Below are 14,401 nucleotides of genomic sequence, written 5' to 3'. Positions count from 1 at the left end.
AGGAAAAGAAGGGAGAGGATGATAATTTCTTGAATATTCTCATAATACAAACTCAAAGAGCAAATAATATATGTACACCCAGGTGAGTTTAGAATTTTTTTACACTATAGTGAATTAGGAGAGAAAACAGGGAAAAGAGGAAGGAAAGTTCGATAGATTGGAGGTCAAAAGGGAGAGTAGAAGCAAAAGGGAAAAGAAAAGGAGAGGGACTGACAGAAGTAGACAGATAGAGGGAGGTGCTGATCAGAAGCAAAATAATTCTGGGTATTCACCTTAAGGTGAAAGGAGAGAGAATAGTACAAACAAGTGTAAAATAGAATAGAGAATAATATTGAATTAATAATCATAATTATAAATATGAATGAGGATAATTTTTCCCATAAAATGGAAGCATCTAGGATGGTGGATTCTACAACAGAATCCTTGAATATGATATTTAAAAGAAAAAACATTTAAATCCCAGGGATACAAAGAGAGGAAAGGTAAAAAGAAAGGAGGAAAATTTATTTTGCTTCAGCTGAAAGAAAACAAAATGGGTAGTAATCCTGATCTTAGATAAGATAAAACAAAATGAAATTTAATTATAAGGGTTAAGGAAAGAAACTACATTTTCCTAAAAGGTACCATAGACAATAAAGTTATATAAAAACTAAACATCTATGCACCAAATGATACAGCATTAAAATTCTTAGATGAGAATTAAATAAGTTAATGGAAGATATAGAGAAAACCTACACTAATCAAGGACCTAAACCTCACTCTCTCAGAGTTAGATAAATTCTTACCATAAAATAAGCAAAAGAATGTTAATGAATAGAATGTTAGAAAAGTTAATTGTGAAAAAGCTCTGGAAAAAATTAAGTGGGAATAGAAAGAAATTTTCATTTTTATTCAGTGGTATATGGTACCTACACAAAATGAACCATATGATGGGGCATTAAAACTTCACAATCAAATGCAGAAAGACTGAGATAATAAGTGCATCCTTTGAAGGTCATGATGCAATAAAAATTATGAGAAATGAAGAACCATAGAAAGAGACTATAAATTAATTGGAATGTAATAAAATGATTTTAAAGAATGTGTACATAAAATAACAAATCATAGAAATTATAAATAATTTCATTCAAGACAATGACAGTGACAAAATCTTTGTGGATATAACCAAAGCAGTCATCAGGGAAAATTTTATAGCTCTTAATGCTTACATGTATGAGAAAGAGAAAGAGGAGATCAATGAACTGGACATGCAACTGGAAAATTTGAGAAAAAATTTAAAATTAGAAATTAATTTCCAAATTAGAAATTTTCAAAATAAAATGAGAGAGTAAATTGAAAGTAAGAAATTATTGTACTAAAATAATCTTAAAATTGATTCTATGAAAATACAACAATAAAATAGATAATTAACATGATTTAGATGGATAGAGAGCACAATTAGAATTTATATCAGCAATGCAGGAATTTTCCATATTAGGAAAACAATGAGTTTGTCTATATCAGTTTGAAATCTAACAGAAATTACAATTTTCCAATAGTTGTTGAATGTTTTTTGACAAATTACAATAACTATTACTAGTAAAAGTATTAGGGCATCCAAACAAATATAGTTTTCCTTAAAATTAGTAGTATCTATTTAAAATCATGAGCAAGCATTATATGTAATGGGGATAAGTTATAAGCATTCCTTGTAAGTTTAAGGGTGATAAAAGATGCTCATTATCACCATTATTTAATATTATGTTAGAAATGACAGCTTTAGCAAAAAGTCAAGAAAAAGCAATAAAAGTAATTAGAATTGGCAATGGGAACGAAATTTTCATTCTTTGCAGATGATAGAATATTATACTTAGAGAACACTTGTAAATAAATAAAAACTACTTGAAAATGGAAGAACCAAAATAAACCCATCAAAATCATCAGTTTTTCAGCATTACTATATATATTATCAACAAGACATGGTAGTTTTTTAGAAAGATAAATTCCATTTAAAGCAACTATAGAAAGTGTAAAATACTTAGGAGTCTACCAGCCAAGACAAACCCCAAAACTATATGAATACAATTAGAAAACACATTTCACAAAAATTTACATCCCAACAACTGAAAAAAAAAAATTACTCTTGGATAGGGCAAGCTAAAATAATAAAAGAAAATAACAATTCTTTTTAAATTAAATTGCTTAATTAGTACCATACCAATCAGATTGTCAATAAAAGAATTTATGAAGGTAGTAACAAAATTCATCCAGAGGAGGTTCCAGAGAAACAAAAGATCAAGAATTTCAGGGGAATTAAGGGGAAAAAATGCAAAGGAAGTTTACTGAGTCATTCCAGATCCAACACTATATTATTAAATGAGTCATAAAAACTGTCTTGTACTGGTTAAGAAATAAAGAGGTAAATCAGGGGAACAGACTAAGCATAACAGTAACAGTAGAAAATTACTATAGTGACCTACTGTTTGATAAACACAAAGAGAATGGTTTCCTGGATAAGAACCCCTGGCAAAAATTGCTTGGAAAATTTGAAAATAGCATTTCATAAACTAGGCATAGACCAATGCTTCACACTTCACACCAAGGTATGGTTGAATTGAGAACATGATTCAGTCATAAAGGGTGAAACCAAAAACCAAATAGAATAGTAAGGAATCATTTAATTGTCATATCTACAGAGAAGAGGAGTTGTAACCAAATAAAAGATAGAGAACACTATGAAATATAAATTGGACAATTTTTAATACATTAAATTGGAAACGTTTGAGAAAACAAAACCATTATAACCAACATCAAAAGAAATGCAGGAAGCTGGGAAACAAATTTCAGAGCTAGCATTTCTGATAAAGAACTCATTGCTAAAATGTATACAAACCAGTCAAATTCATAAGAATAAAAGTAATTCCACAATTGATAAATGGCCAAAGGATATGAATAGTTAATTTTCAGGTGAAGAAATAAGAGTTATCTATAGTCATAACAAAAAATGCTCCCAATCATTATTGATTACAGAAATGCAAATTAAATGACCCTGAGGTACCAGCTCATACCTATCAGATTAGCTAAAATGCTTCACAAATTTGAGTATCATCCTTGTACAGGGTCCATATTAATCTTCTCTGTATCATTCCAATTTTAGCATATGTGTTACTGAAGCGAGCATCAGTTAGGAAAAATGACAAAAAAATGAAACTGATCAATGTTGGAGAGAATGTGGTTAAACTGGGACATTAATTCAATGCTGGTGGAATTATGAACTGATCCAACTATTCGGGTAAGCAATTTGGAACTATGCCCAAAAGGCAAGCAAACTGTGCATACACTTTGATCCAGTAGACCGATTACTTGGTCTGTATCTCAAAGAGATCATCGAAAAGGGTAAAAGAATCAAATGCTAAAAAATATAGCTGCTCTTTTTGTAGTTACAAAAAAACTGGAAATTGATGGCATTGTATTTTGTGGATTGTATTGTCACAACTGAAGTTTGAGATTGTCTAGAAGAAAGCAACAAGCATGGTCCTTGAATTTATTTGATATGAAAACCAACTGAAGGGGTATTTCATCTGAAGAAAAAAGCCTAGCGGGAACATGAAAGAAGTCTTCAAGTCTATTATGACTTTTATATACAATAAAAATTAACTTTTTGTTTGGAACCTAAAAGATAAAGACATAGTAACAGTAAGAAATTACAAAAAGATGCAAATTTTGACTTGAGATGCAAAAACAATAACACTATGCTAAGAAATTGAAGTGTTCATGGGAAGAGTGGAACAATGCCTTGAGTATACATTGTGAATTCTCACTGTAAAATAACCAGTATTAATACAGAAAAATGTTTGTGTGAAGTGGTGAAAGATGGGAAATATTCAGAAAATCATCTATCCTTTATTTCTTGTAAAGGCAAAAATAATCAAGTCTATTTTTGTTCCCCCTACTTTTTCATACTTTTCCCTAAGAAAACTCTGATATCCCAGTATTCTTAGACTGACCTGAATAGAAATATCTCCTTTGGAGCCTTTGTGTGAGATCAAGCCTTTATAACTTACTATGAATTAAAAGGATTACATTTCTCTTTAAGAAAGAATTTGCAATTTATTCTCTTCTTTTATTGAAAAATGAAGAACTTTGTCCTTGTAAAAAAAATGTCAATATCAGGAATTCTATGGTTGAAGTCTTTCAAAGGGAGTCCTTTCTGGGACCTCTGGCATACTACAAAGCCTAGTTCTGATTTTCTATAATTTAGAGAGAGGCTTGGAAACTTGAGACTTGGAAACTTCAATACTGGAAAGTGACAAGATCCTTGATCTAGGATCCAATAGATGCTCTTCATTCTTTTCTGCCCCTTTGGCCCTGGGAGTTCCTATCAATTGACATTCCTGTCATGAGACAAGCAAAATGTGTTCCTGCCAAATCCTTGATAATTATCCATGTTTAGATTATTCTGTTTGGTCCATGATTCATCTCAATCTTTCTACTTTGACAAAAGTGGTGACTTCTTTTGTATCTAATCCTTGGTTATTGTTTCTGGTAAAAGAAAATAGTGTTTGCAATAACTACCAAATTTGTTTGCTTCTAGGTGGGTTATTATTTAAAAACAAACAAACCAACAAAAAACCTTTAACACTGGCACCAAAGAAGAAAGTACATGCAATACTATATTAGTAAGTAGAAATACCAACCATTTTCTGTCAGTCTTAGAATTATTGACCTGATTTATACAACTGACTTACCTTCATTAGGAAAAGATATTAGACTTAGTTGATTGGGGATAAAATGAGAGGCAACTTCCAAGTTTGTAAGTCATGTCTCTTTGCTTCTTACTGCATTTCTGAGTTAACATAAATGCTTGCTGAACTAAGGTCCTTTTAGTAATTTCCAAAGTAGGGACATCACCTTCAACCTTATAACTTTCAGTAGTCTTACAAAAACAAATTTTTTTTTTTTTCAGTATTCTGCATTTCAGTAAGAGTTTAAATTCATTTCTGTCTCAGGTTTTCTTTTTTCGATTTGGTAAGCAAGTAAGGATACGATTTGAACTCAAATCATATTAAAGACTGCAGAAACGTCAAAGCAAGGAAAGTTAATAATTTATCACACTACAGTAAATATATTAGAATTCTGAGATGCTACTTCCACAGACCCAGTTTTCTCCCTTCAAACTCCAGGATATCATGATCATATCATGACACTAAAGAGTAGATTCCCCCATAGTATACCTGTGTGTAGAAATCATCCCTTTAACCCTTGCAAGAGCTCCACAATTTACTAGAGCAGAACTTCCTGGGGTTGATGACAAATGAGAGATATTTAGCATAAGGGAAGGACTGGAATTATGGACTTTTCAATTTGCTCACTTTCTTATATGGGAATTTATATTCATTCAGGGTATGTGTGAAATGCAGCCTTCAAGTTCCAGACATAGAGAGGTAACAATACTCTTCTCAGTACGGTGCCATAAAAATAGTTGAAGTACCTAACATATAGTGGTCACTTAATGTTTGTCAAATGAATGTGTGTTTATAATACCTTAGATTAGATTTCTGGAGTCTTGGGGCAGCTAGGTGGGGTAATGGATATAGTACCGGCCCCGGAGTCAGGAGTACCTGAGTTCAAATCCAGCCTCAGATACTTAATAATGGTGAACTGCACTAAATTTTTCTCATAGACATTTTATCAACTTTCCACTGTAATGGGGGAAAATTTATATGACCATAGTAAAATTAGGAAATCTTTTGGTGATGACAGTGAACCAGATACTTATGAATTAAATGAAATATGCAATGTCTAAATTTATTAATGTTTTTAATTATTTTTTGTTTGTTATTTTTCCCCACTTTAGCTAAATCATTTAACAAAACTGAAAATTATGATACAATAACCTTTTTTTTTTGCAAGGCAAACAGGGTTAAGTGGCTTACCCAAGGCCACACAGCTAGGTAATTATTAAGTGTCTGAGACTGGATTTGAACCCAGGTACTCCTGACTCCAGGGCTGGTGTTTTATCCACTAGGCCACCTAGCTGTCCCTATAATAACCTTTTAAAAATATTTTCTTTATCAAGGAAAAAATATGACTGAAAGCTATCTGCTTTTGTAGAGGACATATAAACTCTATTATTTGATACTGAAAATGTTTTAATGAAATTTACACTCATTATTCAAAAGACACCTATGACCTGCTGAACACTGTAATATAGCACAATTGACAATAACTCCAGCTGATTTTACTCAGAATTCTCTTCTTGGCACATCTTACACTTTTACTACCCACAGAATACAGGGCATGCTAAATCAATCCTAGGATTGAAGAAACCTTTTATTACAGAATTATTTATATTTACCTACAGTTTATTCATATTTACCTATATCTGATGGAATAACTAGAGCTAAACACAATCCATCTGCATAGAATCTTCTAATTTCTAGAATTCTTATCACTTATAAGTGCATGAACACAGGTGATTGTTATACATAAAGACAGCCAACACAATATGCATTTAGATATCATTCACTATGTGACAGGCAATGTGCTATGTGCTCGAGGCATAAACATATTACCCAAATTACATAATTCCTGTGATTACTGAGGTGGGAAGATAACACAAAAAGGCAAACTGAAAAACAAGACAATTTGGAATGGAGGAGTCCAAAGGAAGAAGTATATGTTGGGGCATTGTGACAAAATCTGCAATGTCAGGAACAGAGTTGGGAAGGGAATGAAGATCGTCTGACCTGGAATCTTTTTCAAAATAGAGATGACAGAATAAACTCACTAGTTCGAGAAGAAGGTCAAAATGGTGGAGTGATGTTCCAAGGAGAGGAATACTCAGGCTATGAGGGAAGTTAAAGGGTCAGACTACAGCTAAATAATGGTGGCAAAGTACAGAAAGTGTGAAGAGAATTCTGGCCAAGATGGTGGAGAGAAGCCAGGCACTGTTTTAAGTTCTCTTGACTTTCCCTCAGAATCTATAAGAATCAAGTCTCTTCGCAGATTTAGATGATATAGAATGTACAAAAGTGCAGAGGGGAACATCTTCTAGGGAGGTCTGTCATGAGGGGATGGTGGGCAGTGATCATGGGCATGCCCAGCACATCAGCCACAGAATGAAGCAGGGGACTAACCTGAGAGATGTGTTAGTGGGAGGGGAAGCCTTTGTGATGTGTGTGGAGAGCAGAATGGGAGAATTTCAGCATAGTGGCCCAGGACACCCATTCTATCAGTTCAGTTTTATACACTACAGATCTAAGGAAATGGTGGCAGGATATAGAGAGAGGGAGTAGAGCAAGCAGCTGAGAGGGAAAAGTGGTTTATTTAAGTGTGGGAATTTAAGATGTAGAGAATATGAAGATGCACTTCCAGGGGCAAGAATTGAGAGGAAATCTGGATGAAAAATATTTGATATTGAACCAAAGAGAGGAATCATAAATGACCTCAAGCTTTCTGGTCTTTGATAAAGTCTAAAGAATTAGTAAAGTTCAAAATGTCATTCATGAAGCTTTTATTTGTAGCCAAGTTATGTGTTGGGATACAGAGAAAGGGAGAAGATACACCTTGTCCATTAAGAGATCACAAACTAATGTTGGAAAGACAACCCATGAAAAGGAACAACTGTACAGGAGTATTGGACTTGTAATAAGCAAACATTGAAATCTTGCAAGAGAGTATGTCCACTCTTCTTTGAGTGGGGACTCTGGAAGGAGGACTCAAATGTTCCCACCTTTTCCCTCTTAAAGATTAAAATGGCTCAGTGGTAAGAACAATAGAATTGGAATCAGATGACCTGGGTTCAAATTTTAGTTCTCTCATTTCTTATTTGAGATTGGGAATTTTTTAATATCTCTGGATCTCAGTTTTCTTATTTGTAAAATGAGTGTTCTCCTTGATGACATCTAAGGTCTTATCTAGCTCTAAGTGTCTGGAATCTTTGTATTTATAATTTCTTACTATTTACTATTTTTCTATATTCAAATACCAGAGGGTGTTTTTTAATGATCATTTCACAATATCTGAGTACTCCCTTTTTTTAGATTCTTTTTTCCAAGGCAATGGGGTTCAGTGACTTGCCCAAGGCCACACAGCTAGGTAATTATTAAGTGTCTGAGATTGGATTTGAACTCAGGTACTCCTGACTCCAGGGCCGGTGCTTTATCCACTGTACCACCTAGCCGCCCCGAGTACTCCCTTCTTTCTAACTCTTTACCACCATAAAGAGGGTTGCCATTGATATTTCAGTTCATTGCATGCCTTTACTTTTGTGTTTGAACAAATTAAGATGGATGCCCAATTTCCTGGCTTCCTTAGACACAAGATATTCATAATCAATCCATCAACCTTGTATAATTACATCTTAATTTATCTGTTTTTGAATTTTACAATTTCCCCCTAAACACACTTTCCTCCTCCCATCCCCCAGAGTCTGCTAGTCTTTACTTTGTTTCCATACTATACATTGATCCAAATTGAGTGTGGTGAGAGAGAAATCATATCCTATAAAAGACAGCAAAATTACATAATAAGGTAATGATTTTTTAAAAATTAGAAATAATAGTCTTTGGTCCTTGTTCAAACTCCACTTCCTATGGTATTCACCATCACAGATACCCCCAAATTATCCCTTATTGTTGCATTGTGAAATGTTTAAGTCCATTAAAATTGATCATCAGCCCCATGTTGTTATTATTGTGTACAATATTTTTCTGGTTCTTCTCATCTTGCTCAGCTTTAATTCATGTAAATACTTCCAGGCTTCTCTGAATTCTCATCTGTCCTGGTTTCTAATAAAAAAAAAAGTTTTCAATCCTCAATTGATGGACATTCACTCAATTTCCAATTCTTTGCCACCACAAACAGAGCAGCTATGAATATTTTTGTACAAGTGATGTTTTTACCCTTTTTCATGATCTCTTCAAGGTATAGACCCAGTAGTGGTACTATGCACATCTTTATTATCCTTTGGGCATAATTCCAAATTACTCTCCAGAAAGGTTGGATGAGTTCATATTTCTACCAACAGTGTATTAGTGTCCCAGATTTCTCATATCTCTTCCAGCATTGATCATTTGCCTTTCTGGTCATATTGGCCAATCTGAGAGATGTGAGCTGGTACCTCAGAGATGCTTTTATTTGCATTCCTCTAATCAGTAAAGATTTAGAGCAGTAATTCCTTGTATAATTTCCATTAAAATATACTTGAAATTTTTTACAAAGACTGTGTGAAAATACTGAAAACATAGGCTATACACAGAAATGTAATGTGAATCATTTTGTTATATTTATTAATGGAATATCTAGTCCTGAAATCTACCTCAACTATTTTTAGTAATAATGTGTGCATACATTATATTTCATAGTAACTGATTTACTCAGACATTTTTATGCAAAATTAGCTGCTGTTTTTTTAACTAATAGGTTTCAGAAAATTCAAAGATTCATAAATCTTTTCTTACAGCCTTCTTAGTTCAACTAAACAAAATTTATATACTTTCTATGCTTTTTGTCTCTCAAATAGAAAGCGAACCCCTCCCTTACAAATAGTAGCATTTTTCTTCATTTTCTCTGATTATATATCATGATAAAGTCTACAAATTTTTCTGAGGAGTTCTTTTGTTTTCTATTTCTGTGACTCAAGTGAGACATTCATCTTAAACACAAATAATGCATATCCTAGCATTATGATTACCAACATCTTTGGATTACTTTGATTGGACCTTCTAAGTTCTCTTTCTTTTAAAATATTTGTTGGGTCCTGTGAGGAACATTAAATACAGAATTCCTTTACTCCTCTATTTCTCTTCTTCATCAAACACTTAATCCCCTGAGATTCCATTAATAAAGAACATCATGCAAGATTTATGCAGCATCCCATAAAATTAGGGAATCACATTGCTCTGAGCAAATCAAAGAAATTTATTTCAAATTTAGAAAGTATTAGAAGTATACTTCCAAATAGTTTCCAACCAGTATCTTTGCAATTAAAAATAGAATTGCTTGGTAGTAAATCACTTTTCAGTAAGAAAAAAGGGGAGGCATAATTACCATCAGTTATCAAAAAAGATTATTATGGAAAAATCAACTAATGCTGTTCATGAGTATGATTATAATGCCTGCATTTTCCCACTATTTCTTCTGTTCACCCTGAGAACCATAATTCCATCAATCCTTATGCAAATATTTGTTATTATGAGCAGTCAAGTGGCAATCTGTAAAACAACACTCAACATTTGTCTTCTATCTTCCTAGGCAAGGCTACTAAGACACCTATGAATCATTGATACCGATCTATATATCTTTCTGAATATTGGGTGGATCTTTTTGTTTTTGTTTTTGTTGTTGAGAATTTATAGCTGGCTACTATCCTTTTGATACAGTGCTAAATATTTTCCAAGGTTATATTCTTGGCAATATGGCAGATATGAAGAAGAATGAGACATATTCACTGACTTCAATGATGTTGTACTCTAATTGCAATGACAAAAATATATAACAGACATGCAGAAAATAATATAAAATTAGATTAAGATAGACTAATGTAAAAATTAATAAATGTTTAATTGTAGGATTTCTTGGTCATGGGGCATAAATATTTTAGTCCCTTTTCCTGCATATTTAAAAGTATACAAAAAACAGGCAAATTGCCTTCTGTGGGGGGTGGGGGAGGGAACTAAGATTGGGGGAAAAATTATAAAACTCTAAGTAAAATCTTCATATTCTGATTCTGCTAAAAACAAGAAAAAGTATACAAAAGGAAATATATGAAAGGATGTGCTATAATAGTTCAGAGAAGAAAGTGAAGATTTCATGGATTAAATGGCATAGATTTAATAGAAACTGCAAGCATCTGTATGAACTTTGCAGGTGCAATAGACAGAAAGAGCATTTCAAAGAGAATCAATAGAGTAAGCAAATAATAAGGCCAAGAAAAATTCAAAGTATGCTTATGGAACAAAATGTAGATTTATCTTACTGAAACAAAGAAAGTAGGCAATATTGATAGGAAGGTAGATTGGAGATATGATACAGGTACTGAATTCCAAGCTACTATAATGGGGTTTTAATTTGCTTTCACTGGAAATCCATACAATGCTTTTGATCGTTACTTAACAAAGTAGTATTTGGTGAAAACATATTGCATGCTCACATTATTTAGGAATGCCAGGTTGAAAAATCTCTTAGTAATGGGTTCAATAGCAAAAAGAAAAAAATACAACTTCCATATATATATATATATATATATATATATATATGTATATATATATACATATATATATATATAAAACCTGAATAATCCTTTAGAGGAATGTGAATATTCAATATTTTTCTATTGAAAATGCATCATAAAATTATATATCTCACCCTAATTTATTACAAAACCATATATTTTCTTAAAATTGTTATTAATTGGATGTCTTATTTAGGAATACACTAAATATTGAGGAATACATAGAAAATATTAAACTAATAATCTAAAACAATATCCTAAATAGGCATTAAAATTCTATCTTAATTAGAAAAAACACAAGCTATACTTTGAGCTGGAGGGTATTACAAAACTGTATTTACAACTGAGGCATCTTTGAGATAATTAGGTTATCAGCATTGGGTGCCTGGGTGGATGTTGAAAACCACAGTTAAACAACAAACAGCTAACTGTCAAAGGAAAACAGTAGGAAAAGTGACAAAGGTAAGCAGCAGAGTGAAAATGTAGTAATAAACCTCGAGGAGTAAGAGTGTGTGTGTATAGTTAAGAAAGTAACAACAAAGCATAAAGAGCATGCTGTTGCTTTTGTGTGTTAAATGTTGAAAATAAGGGGAGTTTGAATGGATCAGTTTTTGCCAAGGAATGCTGAACTACAAAGGGCAATGGGAATGGAAAATAGTGAATGCTTTTGGACAAAACATTAAGAACCAGTGGAAATGTAGCATCTGACTTTTGTAGAAAAGAAATGGATATTTGTTTTCTTTAAACTTTAGAAAATTTTTACTGTTGAGCTTCTATGACGGAAGCAAAAATTACCTCTCATAAGACAAGATAACTTTTTAATTTCAATGAATAGAAAATGTGACTTTTACAGAATCAATCATAGCATCAAAGAGTTTCAAAGATAGAAGGCACCTCAGAGTATATCTAAAACTAATATTTAAAAATATCCATCATATAACATAGTCAAAATATGCCATAATATCCTTCATCTTGTGCCTTCAAAGAGATATCTATGTTTAAGGCAGTCCATTCTTTTGGAAGGCTCCATTTAAAAAAAAATTACTTTTCTTGTAGCAAGTCTATTTTTTTTTCTTTTTTGCAACTTATATTTAATCTTCTTTCTAAGGCTAAGTAAAGTAAAATTAACCCCCAACCCTATGCAGGTGACAAAAGATGAAAGTATACACTGACTTCAATGCCAGTTAAGACTATCAGGAAGACAGAGTCCTGAACATTTGAATGAAATTATGTAATTTATATCGTTGGCTACAGGGAATATTTGAATTGTTGAATTAGTAACTCATAAGAATCATGCAAAACATCTATCTTTCTCCTCTTCAGAGGGATTCTCCAACAAAAAGGATGGTAATTAAGAAAAGATGAGTAAAAATTTTTCTGTGCAGTTTACTTGGGTCTCATAATAGCCATTGGGCAGACCATCCTTTAGTGAAAAGTTAATGTACAATAAATATAAAAGAAGCCTCTCAGAATAGTTTTAGAAAAGCTCTACTGCACCATAAGCTTAAGGGAATTAAAAATTACAGTCAAAAATGTTGTTGTGTTGATTTTTTCAACTCTTTCCAAAGCAAAAAGAAACAAGAGTCATATCTCCTTTTTGGGAAGGATGATATAACTGATGAAAAGGAAAAAAATCACAAATATAGTTTTTGAGTTTTCTTTGTTCTTCCTCAAAAGGAAAGATAGCATTCAAACTGCAAAAATATAAAAAATAGGGTTAAGAATAATTGAAGACCATAGTTAACTGAGAAATAATAGAAGAGAATTTAGAAATTTTAAAATGAATAAATTAACAATGTCAACAAGCTTCTGTAATGTATACTAAGATAAAATTCTTACCAGAGTTATGAATATAGAAATATATATACATATATATATATATATATATATATATATGTGTGTGTGTGTGTGTGAGAAAAGGGAAACAGGATGATCAAAAAGCTGAAAATAGAAAAAGATTTCAGAAAGGAAAAAGGTGTAGATCTCAAAACTAGTATTTAATTTCCTCATAACCCTGATTTCAATGATATTTTTTACCTCCACTGATGGAGACCACAAGCACTTTACTACTTATGATGTTTTGAAGAGTTTCAGTATCCCAATAGTGAATGACTAAACAGACACAGTATGGATTAGTTTTTCCATTTTCAAATAGGCCCATCCCCTAGTCATAGGCATTCAATTCAGTATTGAGTCCATACTCAAAGTCTTATCACTTTGTTATATCTTTCCAGAGCTTGTGCCCTACAAAAAGAATTTTTAAGAAATGGATGACATAATATATGATCTAAAAACAAAAGATTTGATAAGTTTTAAATTTAGAAGAAAACAGAGATAGATAGCTCACAAAATTCACAATGGCAAGAATTTAAAATGAAAGAAGATATGAATAATCATTAAAGATGGTTATATTTAAATTACATTTTCTTTTAAGACATTACCAAGAAAAATATTCAATGTAACTACCATGAAAAGGAAAACTGCCAATTAAAAATCTATGCATAATATTTATCAGTTGAAAAGTGTATACATACATATATATATATATATATATATATATATATATATATATATACACAGAATCGTGGAGAATTGTCAAAAATATAAAACTTTAAGTAATTTCCTAATTGGTAATCAAAAGATAAGAACAAATAGTTTTCAAAGAAAATGAAAAATAAATTTAGCAATGATCTCATAAGATTCTACAAATAAATTTTGTATTAGATCAATTACTGGTATATTATATATAATATATATTAGGATTCTAATAAATGATTATTTATTGCTTGAAATTTTAAATGAAATGCTAATTTAAGTGATGTTTTGCATCACATTTAACATAATGTTAGAGAGGTTAGGTAAAGTTTTGAAGATGGTCAATGATGTGAGAACTAGTATGGCTTCAGAAAGGACTGAATAATATTTGACATAGTGTTTATTTTCCAACAACTCCAGGAGAAATTCTAAGAGATGAAGACAGGTCTGTATAAAATATTCATTTTCCTGATCATGGCTTATGTTACTGTCAATCATGATGACCTCTGAAAGATAATGGTGAAAATGTGATTGATGAAACAAATTCCTCATTATTGTATGCCAATTGGAATATGGCATCCTTACATAAACTCTGAATAAAGGGAAGAAATCACATACTTTTCCAATAATCAAAGAAGTGAAGCAGGACTA

At 31.9% G+C, this 14,401-nt stretch overlaps 1 non-coding gene across 1 annotated transcript; it reads right to left on the bottom strand.

Annotated features, from left to right (window-relative positions):
- Nucleotides 1-3,053: 3,053 nt before the first annotated feature.
- On the bottom strand, nucleotides 3,054-3,160 carry LOC141523130 (U6 spliceosomal RNA). Its single transcript, XR_012478341.1, has one exon. It is a non-coding gene; the product is annotated as a U6 spliceosomal RNA (small nuclear RNA).
- Between the last annotated feature and the right edge of the window lie 11,241 nt (nucleotides 3,161-14,401).

The sequence above is a fragment of the Macrotis lagotis genome, chromosome 4, assembly GCF_037893015.1.
Source record: "Macrotis lagotis isolate mMagLag1 chromosome 4, bilby.v1.9.chrom.fasta, whole genome shotgun sequence".
NCBI classification, from domain to species: domain Eukaryota; kingdom Metazoa; phylum Chordata; class Mammalia; order Peramelemorphia; family Peramelidae; genus Macrotis; species Macrotis lagotis.
The sequence above is the reverse complement of the archived record's forward strand: the minus strand, read 5'-3'. Positions and strand labels throughout refer to the sequence as shown.